A 20,333-nucleotide genomic window follows, 5' to 3' on the forward strand; every position below is an offset into this window, starting at 1 on the left:
AGAGAGAGTACAGAGAAGATTTACTAGAATGTTACCTGGGTTTCAGCACCTAAGTTACAGAGAAAGGTTGAACAAGTTAGGCCTTTATTCTTTGGAGCATAGAAGGTTGAGGGGGGACTTGATAGAGGTATTTAAAATTATGAGGGGGATAGTTAGAGTTGACATGGATAGGCTTTTCCCATTGAGAGTAGGGGAGATTCAGACAAGAGAACATGAGTTGAGAGTAAGGGGACAAAAGTTTAGGGGTAACACAAGGGGCAACTTCTTTACTCAGAGAGTGGTAGCTGTGTGGAATGAGCTTCCAGTAGAAGTGGTAGAGGCAGGTTTGATATTGTCATTTAAAGTAAAATTGGATAGATATATAGACAGGAAAGGAATGGAGGGTTATGAGCTGAGTGCAGATCGTGGGACTAGGTGAGAGTAAGCGTTCGGCATGGACTAGGAGGGCTGAGATGGCCTGTTTCCGTGCTGTAGCTGTTATATGGTTATAACATTTCAAGTAGTAATCAGTTTGAAATTAAAATGACAACTTTATTAATAAATGGTGCTATCTGCAGACCATTGGCCCACACAACAGGAGGCTGCCCAAAAGATATGGTTTGTATGGTCAACTAAACACAAGACAATGGGGCTATGTTAATTGGCCTACGTCAAACCATCACAGCGCACAAAGCATAGATACTACCTGACTTCCTGAGCACCTCCACAATTTTGTGTTTGTTACACCAAACATGATCTTAAGCACATTTATTCTGATACAAATAATTGGGATATTTGTGTATTCCAAGTGGGCCTCACAAACTGAGTTTGGGTAGCTGAGTAAGCTTTCAGACAATGCACACAAATACTTTTTGGGCTGGTTGCTAATGGTATGAACAAAATGTAAAATGAGGTCATCTGTCTGGAATTTAAAATTTTGGTACCTTCCCTAGTGTAGCATTGAACTGCAAACAGAGATAAAAAGTGACAGCAGCAGATTGGAATGATTCTGAGACTAGCAAATGACTGCAACTTTGACCTTAACCACTAGAATTGCCATGGAAAGCACTGTCATGGAGATAAAAGTAGGTCACAGATCAAATAAGCATAAAGAATACAATCTAAGGGTTCGCATGTTTGCAAAATTGTTCGTCAAATCTAGCTGTTCTGCAAACAAATGTAAACTGAATTTTAAAACCATTCCAGAGATGAATTTTCAATGTTAAACAACTAACATCACTTGGGGGAATTTCATGTCATAAAAAGATTTGTGCAAAGAGGGGAATTTTGGACAAATTTCTTAGCTGACTTAGCCAAGGCATTCAGAATTGGGCACAACATTGCTCCACTCTAGATTCATACCAACTTTCATTTGTACAGCACTGTTTTTTGGAGTTCAAAGGAATTTCTAAGCCAGTTAGCAAACAGACTCGTCAAAATGTAGTGATGTTTACAAGATTTCAATCACATTATGCAGTTAGCCGTGCTGATGTTATAACAAAAACCTTAAAGGATTTTTATTCATTTAAAACATACTCACATTTTTGTTGTGACTTTTGTATGGGTCATCAATTTGCACTAATTTTTCTGCCATTACCCAGTTTGCATCTGCCAGGAATCTATCCATTTTCAATAAAGAAAACGTGTTGGCCTGACTTTCTCTGATACGCTGAATTGCACCGTACATAGCCATGCGTTTAGGGGCTGGAATATCTCGAAGGCCTTAAAAATACACAAACACAATACAAATCATTTCAAATCACAGAAACTTGCAGCACACCCTAATACCATGGGCTTGCCATGCTAGTGTTAGGTCTTTGAATTACTAACTAGCTGTAATAAAATTCCTGCTGCTCTTAACTAATCAAATAACTCCACAATTAACCATGAATAAATCCTAATCAAATATTTCATTTAGTTGAGTACAAATGGAATAAATCAGCACAGAAAACAAAGTAACCAAGTTGCTCTGTGAGTTTTGACTAGTATAGTATGATTCTCACTTTATTCAACCACCAAAACTGATTCCAAGTCTTTGGAAGGCTGCACCGCAACACACACCTAAACCACTGTTTTTAAAATACTAAGAAGATGCTTTATAATCAATCTGATGACACATTTAAGATAACTTTATTTTAATATGTACATAACAAACTCTACAAAAAAAGGGGGGAATATCTGATTTGTCTTGAGGAATAATGTTAGACAAATGGAAAAAGAAACAACTGAACAGCATCACAACTCAGTTCAGTTTAGTATTGCCTAAAGCATAAAGATGACTGAATAAAAACTCTTATTTGAGAAAAGACAACTTTATTAAGTCAAATGCAGGAAGCTTTTGCTGGGAAAGAATTTTTTGGGGCAAAACTTGTGGAAGATACTGAAGAAGGAATTCATGAAGATTTGTGGCAATATGTTAATATGATTAAAAATGGAAAAACTACTAACTAAATCTAGAGTTCATGGATATTAAGGTAGTAGGATAAGACAAAAACAAATTGTATGTTAAATACCGAGTTCATGAAAACATATCCCAGAGTACAAAAGGTGCCTGGGTGAAAATAAACAGGAAATAAGGGAAGCAAATATGATCAGAAAATTATAGCTAAGGTTCTGGGGCTTGTCAGAAACCTAAAAAAACAAAGTTTATGTGGAGGCTATTAACTATATTTCTTAGATGAATATTTTAAAATGGGGCATATTGCAGAAATACTTGAGGAAGATAGAATTTTTTGAATATCGTAAATAGCGCAAAAGAGGAAGGGATTTAGCATCTTTGAAATAAAGAATAGAAATAGAAGCAGGAACAAGTCTTATAGCTCTCCTGCCAATAAATCAATTAAAGCCAAGAAATGAAACCAGAACAACAAAACTGGAAATGCCTAGCAGATCAGGAAGTGTCTGCGGAGAAGCTGAATTAATCTTACAGAAGGATAAGAGCAGAACCAGTCAGTTCTGATTTAAACATGAAATGCACATGATATGAAGCTACTTAATTCAATAGTCTCAATGGTTTCAACATACCTAGGTGGATGATAATATGTACTTTGCCTGCCTTCCCCCCTCCCCTGCATTCTCTAAATTGCACTCATTAATTTATTAACTAGTTACTTCCAAAATAAAAACATGGGGTTTACCTGAGCAACCCTATTAGGGGACTATCCTTCATCCTTTCAATCTCTCCTCTACCATTTTTATAACTTGAAAAACACTTTCCCCCTCATTTTCCCAGTTCTGATGAAAAATCATCAATTAGAAACATCACCACGTTTCTCTTTCCATATATATTGCTTAACTTGCAAAACATCTCCAGCATTTTCTGTTTTTATTTTAGATTTCCTGAATCTCCTTAAGGTGTGACCAATGAATCACTTTTTCTTATTACAAACACAAGAAAATCTGCAGATGCTGGAAATCCAAGCAACACACACAAAATGCTGGAGGAACTCAGCAGGCTAGGCAACATCCATGGAAAAGAGTAAACAGTCGACATTTCGGGCTGAGACCCTCCATCAGGACTCAGAGTTTGCGGATCCTCCACAAGCTTGTGAGAAACTCCAAACAACAAAATCCTGCAAACAGAATCAGCTGATCACCAAAGGGACTCCAAAGCAGACTAATGGTGTTCAAACTGTAGCGACAAAAAATTGATCCAAAAACCAAAACAAAACAATTGCCACCAGCCTGAAACCTCAGATGGAGTTATTATACTTGCATGACTCACCCTCAGCTCTAATAAAATGGTTGTTCCAAAGAGTCGAATTTTTAATTCCAATCCTTTATAAGGAATTAGCAAACATACAAGCTTGAAGTAATAGTAAATGATATTAAGTGGACAGCAAAGACATGACCTCTGTGGTCACAAGCTACAAATTGCCATGAAATAACATGAAACTTTTTCCCTCTATTCCCCATTGACATGGCTAGTTACCAGAATAAACATGCAACACAGAATATAAAGCAAATAGAGAACAGATACATGGCTCCTAAAGTCCCTTGATTATTATAATATTACACCTACATGCTACTAAGACACAGGAGACATGAAATCTCAACGTTACTCAAATGTACTGTTTTGGTAAGCAGTCTATCCTGGATTATGACCTTCTCCTGCTAAACCAGGTTGCCTCTCTTGACTGCATTCAGGAAAATATGTCTTGAAAGGCTGCTACCAAAGCTCATCCAAGTGCAAAACTGCAGTCCCATTAACTGTCAGCTCTGGCTGAGTGTGTCTCTTCTACCATCACAGTCTCCTTTTAATGGTCCATTATCAGTCCAACCCAGCATTCTTCTGGTTGCACAAGGTCCATCATTAACAGTGAATCACTTGCACAGTTCAGATGTCTTGGGTACATTCATCCCTATCAACAGCTCAATTTCTGAATTACTTTCCAGCAAACAAACATGCTTCAAATAAGACTATTCTTGAATTATCCCTTTGTAGATAGGCATACATTCCTGTGTACAGATGTCAGACAGTTCACAATAATTTTCACTATCCAAGCCAGCCACATTCAATCCTGAAGCAAGATAGCTACTCACAATGTTCTCTTGATCCATGTGTTAGGTTGGTATTTTCAAAACATTAAATTAATTCAAAGAAAGACACAAGAACTTGGGAATGCAGGCCCAGTTTTGGCTTGACTTTCTAATAGAGGTGCACATCTCTCATTGGTACCATAATGATGTATTCAATTAACATATTTTAACCTATAACCCAACTAAACAAAAACGCTTAATCAAACAATATGTATACGAGATTACTCAAATATTACAGAATTATTAAATACACAGCACTGCTCCCTGCTCAGTAATAAACACCAACTCAATAGAGAATGCATCTCAACTATATACACCATATACTATATAACAGAACTACTATTTGCAGACATCCACAGCATAGTATTTTTTTTAATTGTCCCATTCAGTCAAAGATTTAATCACTGTAGAGGATTCTTTACTCTGGTCGGATAACATCTTTCCTGACAAGGGAGAGCACTGTGCTTGGCAGGTGAAACTTGTGGCTGTGAGACAATCTCAGTTTCTGGAACCTCCTCCATGGTTGTTGCAGGAGTTCATTGAGACTGCAGGAAGTGGATCCCTTTCTTTTTCTTTCTCATGTTCCTTCTCTCACTCACACACAGTTTTTTCTCTCCATCTTGTCCCTCCTGTTTCTTCTTCTAGTTTGTGCACCTTGATCTTGGGAATATCCATTTAGTTCACTGGAGTATCCTCTTCTTAGTCCTTCTATTGCTCCCTTTACAATTTAATCTCTCCTCTTGGTTGCCTCATCCACAACATCATGTGACAAATCCTCTGTTTTCACATCTCCATTGACTCCTTTTGCTTTGGTTTTCCATTCATCCAGCTGGGCTTTCGTCTTTGCATCTACTTTTACAAGCAGCCATTTGTCCGCCACTTGAAGTTCATGCAATAACCTTAATGCATGCAGATTCTGGGCCTTTGTACTCAAAAAAAGCTGAATGCTTGAAACTTTCCCCAAGTTCCTTGAATGCTTGCAGCTTAAAAACCAAGCTACATTTCACAAGTAACTGCCTGATTAATATACCTGAAGCTTTCTCAGATATGTTGCCTACAAAAATCATTGCTGTTGGACCACTGCTTTCCTCACTTTCATGCTTCCTCTGAGCAGCATGGTCCTTCCTTGGTCCAATATGCTTTCCAACCAGAGCCACAGAGATTGGTATCAATGCATGTTTTTATACTGTAAATCTCAAGGCAACGCAATCCTGTGTCACTCTTGAAATGAAATATCTTTATTGTCATTGCATAGTACAATTAAAGTATTATTTAAAGTAGCAATATAACAAATTTATGGATGATGCTTGATCGATTGGTTCAGAGCAATTATAGCTCTGGGGAAAAAGCTATTTTTCAGTCTGGAAGTGCAAGCATAGAAAATCTTATAATGTCTGCCAGATGGAAGAAGTTCAAACAGATGATTGCATGGGTGTGTATCGTCCTTACAGATGCTTGTAGTTTTCCTCAGGCAGCATGAGCTGTAGGTGTTCTCCAGGGCTGGGAGCTGTGTCCTAATGATCTTCTGTGTGCTAGAGATGACCCGCTGAAGTGCTTTCCTATCAGCTGCTGTACAACTGAGATACAATATGTTAAAATACAAAAATACAACTGCAGATGCTGTGGATCAAAGAAAACGTACACAACGCTGGAAGAACTCAGCAGGTCAGGCAGCATCCGTGAGAAAAGTGTAGCCAACGTTTCAGACCGAGACACTTCATCAGGAATGGGGGGGGGGAAAGAGAGGACCGAAGCCTTATAGTGTGGATAGTGACTTTAATGTGGGAGAGGACCAATCTCTCAAAGCACTTCATTATTGTTAGTGTGAGGGCAACCAGACGGTAGTCATTCAAATTGTTGATGTTTGTTTTCTTCAGGACAGGTACAATGATGACTGACTTCAGGCACTTGGGGACAGTTGCCCGAGATAGAGACGGATTGAAAATTATCGGAAATACATCAGCCAGTTGTTCAGCACAGTCTTTAAGTACCCATCCTGGAACTCCATCTGGGCCTGCAGTTTTTCGTGGATTGACCCTCTGCAGCGCGCGCTGTACATCATGTGTGCTCAGTGTAAGATCCTGTTCATCCTCTATAGTCTGGATTCTTGCACCCCACACATTGTTGTTAATTTCAAACCGGCCAAAGAAGGTGTTGAGTTCATTGGCTAGTGTGACATCACTGTGGGGGCAGACAGGGTTACTCTTGTGGTCAGTAACAGCCCTGATGCCTTGCCACATCCTCCGATTGTTAGCACTGTTTAAGTGGTCCTCTACCTGTTGCCTGTGGATGTCTTTGACCTTTTTTATGCCTTTTTTCAGGTTTGACCTGGCAACACTATATGCCGAGGCATCACCAGATTTAAAAGCATTATTGTGTGCTTTTAAAAGATTTTGTACCTCTTTATTCATCCACAGTTTCTGGTTTGGAAATATCTTTATTTTCTTGTCTACTGTTACACTGTCTACACAACTGTTTGTGTAAAAAAGCACGGTGGATGTGTACTCCTCCAAATTCACCTCTGTGCCGTGGGTAGCCTGTTGTGCAAACAGGCCCCAGTGGATTTTTCATCAACAGCGTGCAGATTAGTGCACTTTTTGAAACTGCAACTTGACATTTTCGTATATTTTTATGTTTGTCTATTTGATATGCTCTTTGTACTGTTACGTATCCCGTAACTGGATCACTTACCAGCAAAGATAGAGAGGTCCGCTGAAGTCTGATGGTACCATTTTTAAACGTTTTTATTTATAAAGGGGCACAAAAGTAAGGTTAATACAAACATTCAGATAACATATGTCGTCAATACTCAATCTAAAGTGCAGGTATAGTAATAATCAATAAGAAATAAGCTCTATCGTTGTCTAGGGGTAAGGTATATATTGTCCGCTGTATATCTAAAAGTCTCTTGCGTTCACTGCAGTTCCACCAGGTGCCGTCTTCTGGGGTGTCGCGGTGGTGCACTTTTGTTAGAGAGAGAGAGATAGAGATTGAATGAAACAGTTACCCGGCGGGTTTTTTCCAACCTTTAGGAGTTCAATCCGTCGGAGTCTCGTTGGGGGGTGACCGTTCACTTGTGGCCTCTCCGGTAGCTAAAGCCATTCTTTCGTGGTGAGGTCGCCAATCCCAGGCAAGGAAAAGACGCACACGAACCCCCCCACCCACCGGCTGTCGCTATTAAACGCTGTCACAGGATTTCTAGCATGTCTTCTGGTGCGTCTGGGGGGCCGTCTTTACAACCCTTCTTTTATCTGAACTCATGGGGGCTCAGATGTCAATCAGGTTGGGATGATGCAATCTCTCTCCGTCTCTCCACCCACATTGCCCTGAGGGTATACACGTAGTACAGTTCCCAATTCACAAAGGTGTCTCCACGAGACAATGACCACATCGCCAGCTTTTGTCTCACCGTGAAACGAGGGACACCGCACGCATCTCTCTCTTCTCTTGGATCATTGACCCCCCCTTCACTAGGGCTCTTGCGATTCTCACAAAGGAGGGGGCTGGGATCATAACAGTACCTACATTGTTGCATTTTCTTCAATTGTCAGTTTTAAACATGCATTGATCTTGTGTATGTAAGCTCTGCCACAGCAGTAACACAATTTGTTCAGCCAGGCTGGTTTCTGTTTGGACGCTGCAATTTTGTTTATGCTTTTATTGTTAACTACAACTCTATGGCATCTGTCTGCTGTTTCCATTGAAACAGCGATTTCCATGGCTTGTTTGAATGCAAACCGTGTTTCAGTTAGAAGCTATTTTTGAATGCTTTCTTTTAAGATTCCACAAGCTAAACAATCTCTTAAGTTTATCAACAAGCCCATTACCAAACTGACAACACTCAGACAATCTCTTCAATTCAGCCACGTACACTGAAAGGGACTCCCCTTCTTTTTGATTCTGCTTATGAAACCCAAAATGTTCTGAAATCAACAATGGCTTTGGTTCTAAGTGTTCCTGCATTACCTGTGCAATAGCAACAAAGCTAATTTCTGATGGTTTGGTTGGAGCAGTCAAACTCAGAAGCAAATTGTATGCCTTTAAACCTAATGAACTCAGCAAAATTGGCACTCACTTCTCATTGGCTAGTTCATTTGCATCAAAATACTGCTCTAATAGTTCAGTATACACGAGCCAATTATCCATTGTGCAAACAAACTCAATCTTTCCAAGGTATCCAGCTATTTCAGATCTTTTTTAATGATTAGTATCACCCAGTACTCACACTTTATGAACCCTGAATTCTTCTGTTTACTGTCTTTTAAAAAAAAGTTGATCATGTCTTAAGTACACAACATGGTGTGCAATGCGTTCCTTTCCTATCAGCTTGAGCTTGTTCATGAGGCGCTGTGCAAAACGCTGCTGTACTTTTTTGATCTAGAAAAGCACAAGTAACCACTATTTTGTTATCCTTCTCAGACTTCACATGAATTGGAATTACAGGAAGTTTACAATAATGATCACCAACCCCAGCAAGACCAATAGATACTAGGGCAGTACTTGCAACTGTGTTTGTTTCATTCATGGTTTATTTTGAATCTGCACCCTTTTCATCAGCTCCAGGCTCAGTTTCAGCTTCACTGTCCATAGTAGCCACAGTAGTAGCAAAGCTGCTTCCTTTAGCTTGAGAACAAAATTGTGATGCAGTTCTGTTCACACTTTTTTTTTACTGTTGGTAATGTACCATTGTATTTCTTTCTAAACACTAGATGTGCAGCAGTCTCCTCTTGCATTTCAATAAAGTCAATATCAGTTAAAAAAAAATAACCTTAAGATCATGCCTTTCTTACAGTTCATACACCACTGATCTGCATTCTTTCAAATTTTCATCGAGCGATTTATTTACAACACATTAGCAGGCATCTTCAACTCATGCATGTCCTTCTAATATGAAGACCGCCGTAAATAAATTACCCGATGAAAATTGGAAAGAATGCAGATCGGCAAATTCTATAGCACTACAACAACTTCTAAGAAAAAGATTGTGATCTTGAAGATCTTTTACGTCTCATAATTTGATATATTGTCAAGAAAGAGCCTTTCCAATGTAGGCCGCAGCAATTACATATTTGTCACCAAAGCATTTCTATAGTAAAGCTTTGGCCCTCAGCTGTCTTCCTCCAGGACAGCTTGAATACAATTTTTGACAAGCTCAAAGGTAACTTCCAGTGTACTCTGAGAAAATAGAGATGGTCACCATAATCTTCAGTCTTGCCTTCAATGCTATTCTTGAAAGTCCTCATAAATGAATGATACAGCAATGGATCACCATCAAAGATTTGAATCTCTTAGGGCAGAAATGTAATGCATTGTTGTTGCAACACTATGCTTGTTATTTCCTTTCATGTCCTTATGGTCTCCGGTGCAGCATTTAGAACTCTATCATCTGAAACACGAGTGCCATCATACTATAAATCAATGATTTCAGAAGTATCTTGTGCCAGTGGATATGCTCTAGGTTCAGAATACCTCCCTGGTGCAGGCTGAGAATGAACTACACCTTAGGGTTCAAACTCGTGGCTCATAGACCTTTGATTGCCAAATGTATCCACCTAGACATCAAGTATGCTGGGTTTCCTATGTCCATGCCAACACAGGAACTCTCACCAGAGAACTGCTCTGCTGGAGCACATTTCATACCCATAGCATTTGCAGCCCTTTGCACTTTGACTCTGGCCATCTTAGCTGCCATTTTTTCCTGTAACTTAAACTCCTCCATTTTCCTTCAAAGCTGTTCAACCTTTTCCTCCAAGACAGGTTTATCCCACAATATTTGTTGTCTTGCATATAACTCAGCTAAATCAGCCTCCATTCTACTGCATACCAATGTGGTATTAGACAAACAGGGCATTTTGCTAACAAGAGAACTTGCTTCATGCATATTAGATACACTCTCTTCAATGTGTACACCATCCTGTAATTCATCACCTTTATTAGTAGTCACAGCTTGTTAGACTTTGTAAATATTTTCATTTGCCCCAGGAAACTGACCTTCAATATTGCAAGCAACACACATAAAATGCTGGTGGAATGCAGCAGGCTAGGCAGCATCTACAGGAAGAAGTACAGACGACGTTTCGGGTCGAGACTCTTTGTCAGGACTAACGGAAAAAAGAGGTAGTAAGAGATTTGAAAGTGGGAGGGGGAGGGGGAGGCCCGAAATAATAGGAAAAGACAGGAGGCGGAGGGGTGAAGCTAAGAGCTGGAAAGTTGATTGGCAAAAGGGATACAAGGCTGGAGTAGGGGGAGTATCATAGGACGGAAGGCCTTGGAAGAAAGAAAGGGGGAAGGGAGCACCAGAGGAAGAAGGAGAACAGGCAAGGAGTTATTGTGAGAGGGTAAGAGAGAAAAAAAATTAAAAATTAGGGATGGGGTAAGAAGGGGAGGAGGGGCATTAACACAAATTAGAGAAATCAATGTTCATGCCATCAGGTTGGAGGCTACCCAGACGGAATACAAGGTGTTGTTCCTCCAACCTGAGTGTGACTTCACCTCGACAGTAGAGGAGGCCATGGATTGACACACACACACAAAATGCTGGTGGAACACAGCAGGCCAAGCAGCATGTTCATTTAATCATTCTCTCAGCTTCAAGGTCACTGTTTCTAGCTGAACTGATTTTGTCTTCCAAGTGTGGAAACGAGACAAAACAATGGAAGTTTTAGCTCAGCTTTTCAACCGATAGAAGCAACTATTTCAAGTCTTCAGCATTTCAACAGAACCAACTTTAGGTAAACGCCACTATACAACTTTTCAGTTCAACTCAGTTGGACACAGTAATGGTTGACCACTTCAGAATTGTTTTAAATCCAAGCACGGCATGGTCATACTTGCCACAAGCTGCTCCAGGCTGATGCTTTCAATTTCTCAGACACATCCTAGTGGTGATATGTCTGAGAAATTGGTGTCAAAATGTAGTGGCAAAAAATTGATCCAATATCAAAACAATTACCACCAGCCTGCAACTTCAGAAGGCATTGTTATACTTGAGTGACTCACCCTCAACTTCAATGAATTGATTGTTACAGAAAAGAATTTCTTATTCCAATCCTTTATCAGCAATTAGCACACATACAATCTTAAAGCAATATTAAATGATATTAAGTGGTCAGCAAAGATACGACCCCTGCGGTCATAAGCTACAAACTGCCATAAACCTCCACTAATGCAAATGGTTACCACAATAAATGCGCAACACAGTACAAATAGAAAACAGATACATGGATCCTACACAAGCTTATACTTAGAATTGGCCTTGTACCTACACCAAATTCCCAATGGCCACAAATTTGAAAGGAGAATGGGGATTGTAATTTATTTTTAAAGAGTGCATTAAGTAAAATTAACTATTTCCTACTGATTTTGTATTTTATGCATTTGATCATTTTAAGAGGTCTTGAATCTTAGATAGTTTTAACAACCAGTGAACATTGCTATTGGTGGAGTTTGCTATTTACAATCAGAAGTTGCTGAAGTTAGAGACAGCTACCTTGAAGTTTTTGTAAGGGGGATTTGCTCTCCATAGGAACAGGGTAATTGCTTAGATGATCCAATCTGAATAAATGCTGGATGTTCTGTATTTCAACTGCTTTTACTCACCTTGGAAGCATATTCCTTTGGAAACAGAAGAATCACCATCTCTAATTACATAAGTACATTAAAAGCAAACAACCTCCAGCAGCATATTATTGTTGCAAACAACACACACAAAATGCTGGTGGAACACAGCAGGCCAGGCAGCATCTATAAGGAGAAGCACTGTCGACGTTTCGGGCAGAGACCCTTCGTCAGGACTAACTGAAAGAAGAGATACTAAGAGATTTTGAAGTAGTGGGGGGAGGGGGAAATGCGAAATGATAGGAGAAGACCGGAGGGGGTGGGATGAAGCTAAGAGCTGGAAAGGTGATTGGCGAAAGTGATACAGAGCTGGAGAAGGGAAAGGATCATGGGACAGGAGGCCTCAGGAGAAAGAAAGGGGGAGGGGAGCACCAGAGGGAGATGGAGAACAGGCAGGGAGATGGGCAGATAGAGAGAAAAAAAACAACTAAATATGTCAGGGATGGGGCAAGGGGAGAAGGGGCATTAACATAAGTTAGAGAAGTCAATGTTCATGCCATCAGGTTGGAGGCTACCCAGCCGGTATACAAGGTGTTGTTCCTCCAACCTGAGTGTGGATTCATCTTGACAGTAGAAGAGGCCATGGATAGACATCTCAGAATGGGAATGGGATGTGGAATTAAAATGTGTGGCCACTGGGAGATCCTGCTTTCTCTGGCGGACCGAACGTAGGTGTTCAGCGAAATGGTCTCCCAGTCTGCGTCGGGTCTCACCAATATATAAAAGGCCACACCGGGAGCACCGGACGCAGTATACCTCACCAGCCGACTCACAGGTGAAGCGTCGCCGCACAGGTGAAGAATTAATTCTCCGTAACTTCCGCCACCTCCAACAGGATCCCACTACCAAGCACATCTTTCCCTCCCCACCACTTTCTGCTTTCCACAGGGATCGCTCCCTACGCAACTCCCTTGTCCACTCATCCCCCCCAACCCTTCCCACCGATCTCCCTCCTGGCACTTATCCTTGTAAGCGGAACAAGTGCTACACCTGCCCTTACACTTCCTCCCTCACCACCATTCAGGGCCCCAGACAGTCCTTCCAGGTGAGGCGACACTTCACCTGTGAGACAGCTGGTGTGGTATACTGCGTCCGGTGCTCCCGGTGTGGCCTTTTATATATTGGTGAGACCCGACGCAGACTGGGAGACCATTTCGCTGAACACCTACGCTCGGTCCACCAGAGAAAGCAGGATCTCCCAGTGGCCACACATTTTAATTCCACGTCCCATTCCCATTCTGATATGTCTATCCATGGCCTCCTCTACTGTCAAGATGAATCCAAACTCACGTTGGAGGAACAACACCTTATATACCGGCTGGGTAGCCTCCAACCTGATGGCATGAACATTGACTTCTCTAACTTCTGTCAATGCCCCTCCTCCTCTTCTTATCCCATCCCTGACATATTTAGTTGTTTGTTTTTTATCTCTCTCTCTGCCCATCACCCTGCCTGTTCTCCATCTCCCTCTGGTGCTCCCCCCTCCCCCTTTCTTTCTCCTGAGGCCTCCCATCCCATGATCCTTTCCCTTCTCCAGCTCTGTATCACTTTTGCCAATCACCTTTCCAGCTCTTAGCTTCATCCCACCCCCTCCGGTCTTCTCCTATCATTTCACATTTCCCCCTCCCCCCACTACTTTCAAATCTCTTAGTATCTCTCCTTTCGGTTAGTCCTGACGAAGGGTCTCGGCCCCAAACGTCGACAGTGCTTCTCCTTATAGATGCTGCCTGGCCTGCTGTGTTCCACCAGCATTTTGTGTGTTTTGTTTGAATTTCCAACATTTGCAGATTTCCTAATGTTTGCATATTATTGTTGGTCTGGATAAACCTGTTTTCACCTCTGCAATCTGCAAAAAGCATAACAAGCAACAACCACACCATGTGGGAGTCATACCTCAGACAATGGAAGATGGTTGTAGTTGCAAGTTAATCATTCTACCCCTGGATATTAATGCAGGAATACATCATACATCTCTTTGGTACAATCATCCTCATCCATGACTTTCCTTCCATCTTAAGATTTGAATTGGGTATGATCATTGAACATTACGCAATATTGAATTCTATTTACAGCTCAGTGAATGAAGCATGCAGCAAGCCCAAGAGAAGAGTAAGTCATGAGCTGCTAAGAGGCAAGTAGCAAAAGTATCAAGCAATTGCGGTCAGCCATACAAAAGTACAAAGGGTGAGAACCCAAGGATGCTTGAGATACTTCCCCATATGGAAAAAAAAAGTAATGGTAGCCACTTGTCCTAATCTTTCCCCACGTCAGACACAAATTTTATTAATAAGCACTCCAACATTTGATTGATTCTCTCAACCAGACCGTTCATCTCCAGTTGGTTTGGATGGTTTTCAAGGTTATGGTCCCCCAGCTTCTTATGCAGACAAGCCATCAGTCATAAGGAGACATTTGTTCTTTGGTCAATAAGGAGCTCCTCAGGAATACCCATATAGAAACATAGAAAACCTACAGCACAATACAGGCCCTTCAGCCCACAATGCTGTGCCAAATATGTACTTACTTTAGAAATTACCTAGGGTTACCCATCGGCCTTTACTTTTTCTAAACTCCATGTACCTATCCAAGAGTCTCTTTCCACCTCCAACACTGTCACTGGCAGCCCATTCCACACACTCACCACTCTGTGTAAAATGCTTACCCCTGACATTTCCTCTGTACCTACTTCCAAGCATCTTAAAATTGTGCCTTCTCATGCTAGCCATTTCAGCCCTAGGAAAAAAGCCTCTGACTATCCACATGATCAATTCCTCTCATCATGTTATACACCTCTATCAGGTCACCTCTCATCCTCCCTCTCTCCAAGGAGAAAAGGCCAAGTTCACTCAACCTATTCTCATAAGGAATGCTCCCCAATCCAGGCAACATCCTTGTAAATCTCCTCTGCACCCTTTCTACAGTTTCCATATCATTCCTGTAGTGAGGTGACCAGAACTGACCACAGTACTCCAAGTGGGGCCTGACCTGAGTCCTATAAAGCTGTAATATTACTTCTAGAGTCTTAAATTCAATCCCACAGTTGATGAAGGCCAAAGCACCATTTGCTTTCTTAACCACAGAGTCAACCTGCACAGCAGCTTTGAGCGTCCTATGGACTCGGACCCCAAGATCCCTCTGATCCTCCACACTGCCAAGAGTCTTACCATTAATACTATATTCTGCCATCATACTTGATCTACCAAAATGAAGCACCTCACACTTATGAGTTAAACTCCATCTGCCACTTCTCAGCCCAGTTTTGCATCCTATCGATATCCTGCTGTAACCTCTGACAGCCCTCCACACTATTCATAACCCAAAATCTCTGAAGCTATCTCTGAACGCTAAAATGAATACCAACAAGTTCAGAGGACAATTCAACTTTAGCCATCTGTTACAACAGTTTGTCTTGTAATATTTTAAGTTATATTAATTGTTTAAAGTTCCTCACCTATCCACATGAATTCAAACTACTACTTCTCAAAATTCCATACTCCAGACTAATCAATAAAGAAAAATTCTTTGCAATCCAAGACAAAGTGACGAGATAAATCAATGATTGGCCGAGTGGAAGAAAGTAGAGAGCAAATGTCAACATAGGTTTTAAGAGACTGAAGAGTTCTGTGTATTCCTTCTGCACAATTGGTAGGTCACTTACTTTTCAGTATATACATTAGTGATAAAACTGTAGAGATCATAACTAAGAGGTTTTCAAATAAAACCAAAACTGACAATGTAATTTATAGTGAGGAAGAAAAGTCTATGTTGCAGGAAAATATCAATGGACCTATTGGGAGAGCAAAGTATCAGATGACTTCAATCCAGGGACATATTATTTTATGTATGTCGAGCAAAAAATGGAAAGATTGTTATCAAGAAGTGTAGATAGACACAGAAATCTTAGAATATCCACATATCCCCAAAGGCAGCAGCTTATGAAGAACGGTGGTTAAGTTGGTAGATGAGCTCTTTACTTCCTAATCTGTAGCAAAGTTCATGTTGCTGTACAGTTAGAAAAATGTATATAGTTTTGGTTACCACCTAACTGGAAGAATGCAGTAGCACCAGAGAAAATGGAAAAAAAATTTAAGTACATTTCCAGAGAAAATGTTTGGCACAGCACTGTGGGCCAAAGGGCCTGTATTGTGCTGTAGGTTTATGTTTCTACATTTCCAGAGATAGAGAATAATAATTGTAAGGATAGGTTTTCTGGGGAAGAACAAATTCTTTGAATCAAATGAGATTGTGGGGAAATTTAAATACATTGTGCAAAATTGTGAGTGTTGTAAATAAATGAAAAGAGCACCTACTTCCTTTGGGGGAGTAATGGTTTTCTAGGGGACATAAGTTTTCTGGAGGTCACATTAAGGCCATTTAACAAACTGTTTCAAGATTAAGAAAGGAGTACAACAGGCTGCATTGGGTCACCCTACTTATTTAATCTACATGCTGAATACATCATGAGGAATGCTGGTTTAGAGGACTCAAATGTTAGAATCAAAATTGCTGGATGAAATATTAACAACCTTAGATATGCAGATGATACTACTCTAATGACTCAAAGTGAGGAGGATCTGAGGAAGCTTCCAATCAAAATGCAAAAGTTGACTTCTTGCTCAATATTAGGAAAACCAAGATAATGTCATCTAGCAATGACGGATTTTGTCTTCCTGGGCTCAAAGGTTTCTATAGATGATAACTGCAGCCACAAAATTTAATAGCACTTTTTTCTGGGGAGGGTAGCAATGGCAAATTTAGATAAAATACTGAAGAGCAGAGACATAACATTGTCTACGAATAGTCCATGGTATTTCTAGTTGTGATGTATGGCTGTGAGAGCTGGACTATTAGTAAAGGCTGATTTATACTTGTGCATACAGGCTATGCCATAGCCCTGAATTTCACTTCTGCATTGCTCTACACCATAGCGAGCATGCGTTGGTGTGCGCCAAAACACTAGTTGGCTGTGGGGTTTCTATGCCACTGCGTTGCGTTTCTTCATGGATGAGGAAATGCATTTCAAACATTTTCACATGTCGGCAGGCAGATTTGACGATTTGGTTCATCTACTTTGCATTGGCATACAGACATGGCAGAGAAACAGCAACCAGAAATGCGATGCTACCAAGCAGACCAATCACAGTAGTTGCAGTCTGCGTCGCTGCAACACGTGAGTAACTTTTCTGGGGACGTGCACATCACCCTATGGCATAGATGCAATGCACCAGTATAAATCAGCCTTAAGGCTGAATACAAAAGAATTAACGCCCTTGAACTTGGATGCTGGAGGAAAGTGCTAAAAGTTCGTTGGACAGCAAGAAGATCCAACAAGTCAATACTTGAAGAAAGCCAGGCTGTTCACTAGGAGGATTGATTATGAGAGAAAAGCTCAAATATTTTGACCACATCATGAGAAGACAGGATTCCTTGGAGAAGACTCTCATGTTAGGTAAAACAGAAGGTAAAGGAAGGAGAGGATGACAAAGGCTATGATGGAAAAGATAATATTACTCAGACAATGCATATAACCTTGGGGGATCTTAGAGAGACAGCTTCCAACAAGAAGGCTTAGTGTGCAGGAGTACATGAGGTCACAAAGAGTCAGACTCGACTTAATGACTGAACAACAAACTATTTAACTATGATCCCATTTTGGTATAATTTTAGAGACGCCTTTTGTGAATCTGGTATAAAACATCTGTTTTGTATCTCCACCAGTTACTTATTTTCCTAGCAACACACACAAAATCCTGGAGGAACTCAGCAGGGCTGGCAGCATCTATGGGAAAAAGTACAGTCGATGTTTTGGGCCGAGGCCCTTCGGCAGGACTGAAGAAAAAAAAGTTGATTAGGTTTAAAAGATGGGGGAGGGGAGAGAGAAACACAACACAAGAGGTGAAACCAGGAAGGGGAGGGATGAAGTAAAGAGCTGGGAAGTTGATTGATGAAAGATATACAGGGCTGGAGAAGGGGGAATCCAAAAGGAGAGAAAAGACCATAGAAGAAAGAAAAGGAGTAGGAACACAAAAAGCAACAATGGGCAGGCAAGGAGAAAAGGTTAGAGAGGGAAAAGGGGATGTGCAAGCATTACTGGAAGTAATAGCCATTATTTTCCTATCTCATCTTCCAAAGAATATTTACACTTGTACTACCTTCAAATGTACAAGGAGAAACACGTAAAACCTTTCCACTCTGCCAACTGACTAAAAAAAAAATCAGGTTTTGCTGCTTTGTAAAATTCTCTCAACACTCAGGATTACAGCTAATCTTCAAAGTTGATAAGCCTTTACTTTCAATTTTGTACCCTTCTTAACTTTATTTGTTGGCCACAAATAAATAATTTCCACAATTACTTAACGGAATACATTTTTGCTGAGACTATTAGAAATTTCTTGAAATTTGACAGCAGCTACAATTAACTCTCATACCTTTTTGATCTCGTTTTCCAATCTACAATACTATGCTTTCTGATCATTCATTTGCCATAGTCGTTAATAAAAATTAAGATTCACTTCATTAAAAAAAAATTGCAGATGCTGGAAATTTAAATGAAGAACAAACAACAGTGAAAACACTCTACAGATCAGACAGCATCTGTGCAGAAACAGTAGGTATTTTAATTTGAAATATTGTCTGTCTCTCTTTTCACAGACAGTACCTGACCTAATTGTTTTCAGTGTTTTCTACTTTCAGTTTGAACAAATTTGTCACTCTCAAAATGAATGCAAATCTGCTTTACACAAGAAATAACAGCAAAAGTTGATCATCAGGCCCATCCAGCCCTTTCTGGATTCAAATAGATCATGGCTGATCTGACTGTGGACTCAACTCCATCTACTTGCCTTTTGCCTGTAACCCTTAATTCCTATGCTGAACTCCTGATCTTCATCCTAAATCTATTCCCCCAAACCATGGGGGGCTTTGTATCCTAGTTCTAGTTTCACTCACCAATAGAAACAACTTACCTTCCTCTCTAGTACTGTCTCTTTCATAATTTTATGTTTCTACAAGATCCCCTCTTATTTTTATCAATTTCATCAAGTACATTTCCAGGCAATTCAATCTCTCTTCTAATATTTAACCTTCTCAACTCCAGAATCAACCTGGCAAACTTCCATTGCACTGTTTCCAAAGCCGGTCTAACTTTCCTCAGGTAAGGAGGCGAGAATGTGCACAGTGGCCTCCCCAGCACCCTGTACAATTACAGTATAAACACCCTGTTCTTAAATTCAATCCCTTTAGCAATGAAGGCTAACATTCCATTTGTCCTCTTGATTACCTGTTGTACACGCAAATCAAGCTGTCGTAAATTATGCACAAGTATTCCCAAGTCCCACTGCATTTCAGTTTGCTGCAATCTTTCATCATTTAAATATCTATTATTCTATTTTATCTTCTATTTTTCCTTCCAAAGTGGATAACCTTGCATTTGCCAATATTGTATGCCATCTGCCAGACACTTGTTCTCTCACTTAACCTATCTATATCTCACTTAACACCTCTCCGGATTCTCTGCGCAACTGGCTTCTTGACTCAATTTATTGTCATCAGCAAACTTATATGCTACTGCATTAGTTGTGGGCCCAGCATCAACCCCTTCAGCATTCTGCTCACTGCTAACCACCAACTAGAAAAACATAAACTTATCCCAACTCTCAGCTTTCTGTTGGTTAACCAATCCTCTATTATACTAATTCATTACCCCCAATGCATCCTTATCTTATGAATAAGCCTTTTATGCAGCAACTTATTGAACATCCTCTGAAAACCAAAGTTTACCTGTTCCCCTCTATACACTGGGCTCATTACACCCTCAAAGAGCTCCAGCAAGTTTGTTAAACAGAACCTGCCTTTCATGAATCTAAGCCATGTCTGCCTGATGGATGCACATCTATCCAGATTTCTCACTATGTTTTCCTTAATGATAGCATCAAATATTTTTTCCAGCTGAAGACTTCCGCTTTTAAAACCCATTCTTGGTTGGTCCAACAGAATATTGGAGTCATAGAGTCATATAGCACAGAAACAGAACCCTCAACTCAACTGCTGCATCCTGACCAAGACAATCATCCGTGCTAATCCTATTTGCCTATATTTAACTGTCCTTCTGAATCTTTCCTATCTATAGACCCACCCAACTATCATACCCAAATCAAACACTTCATCTACCAGCACACTGCATATACATTCATGCTCTA

This window comes from Hemitrygon akajei, chromosome 6, assembly GCF_048418815.1.
Source record: "Hemitrygon akajei chromosome 6, sHemAka1.3, whole genome shotgun sequence".
Classification (NCBI taxonomy): Eukaryota; Metazoa; Chordata; class Chondrichthyes; order Myliobatiformes; family Dasyatidae; genus Hemitrygon; species Hemitrygon akajei.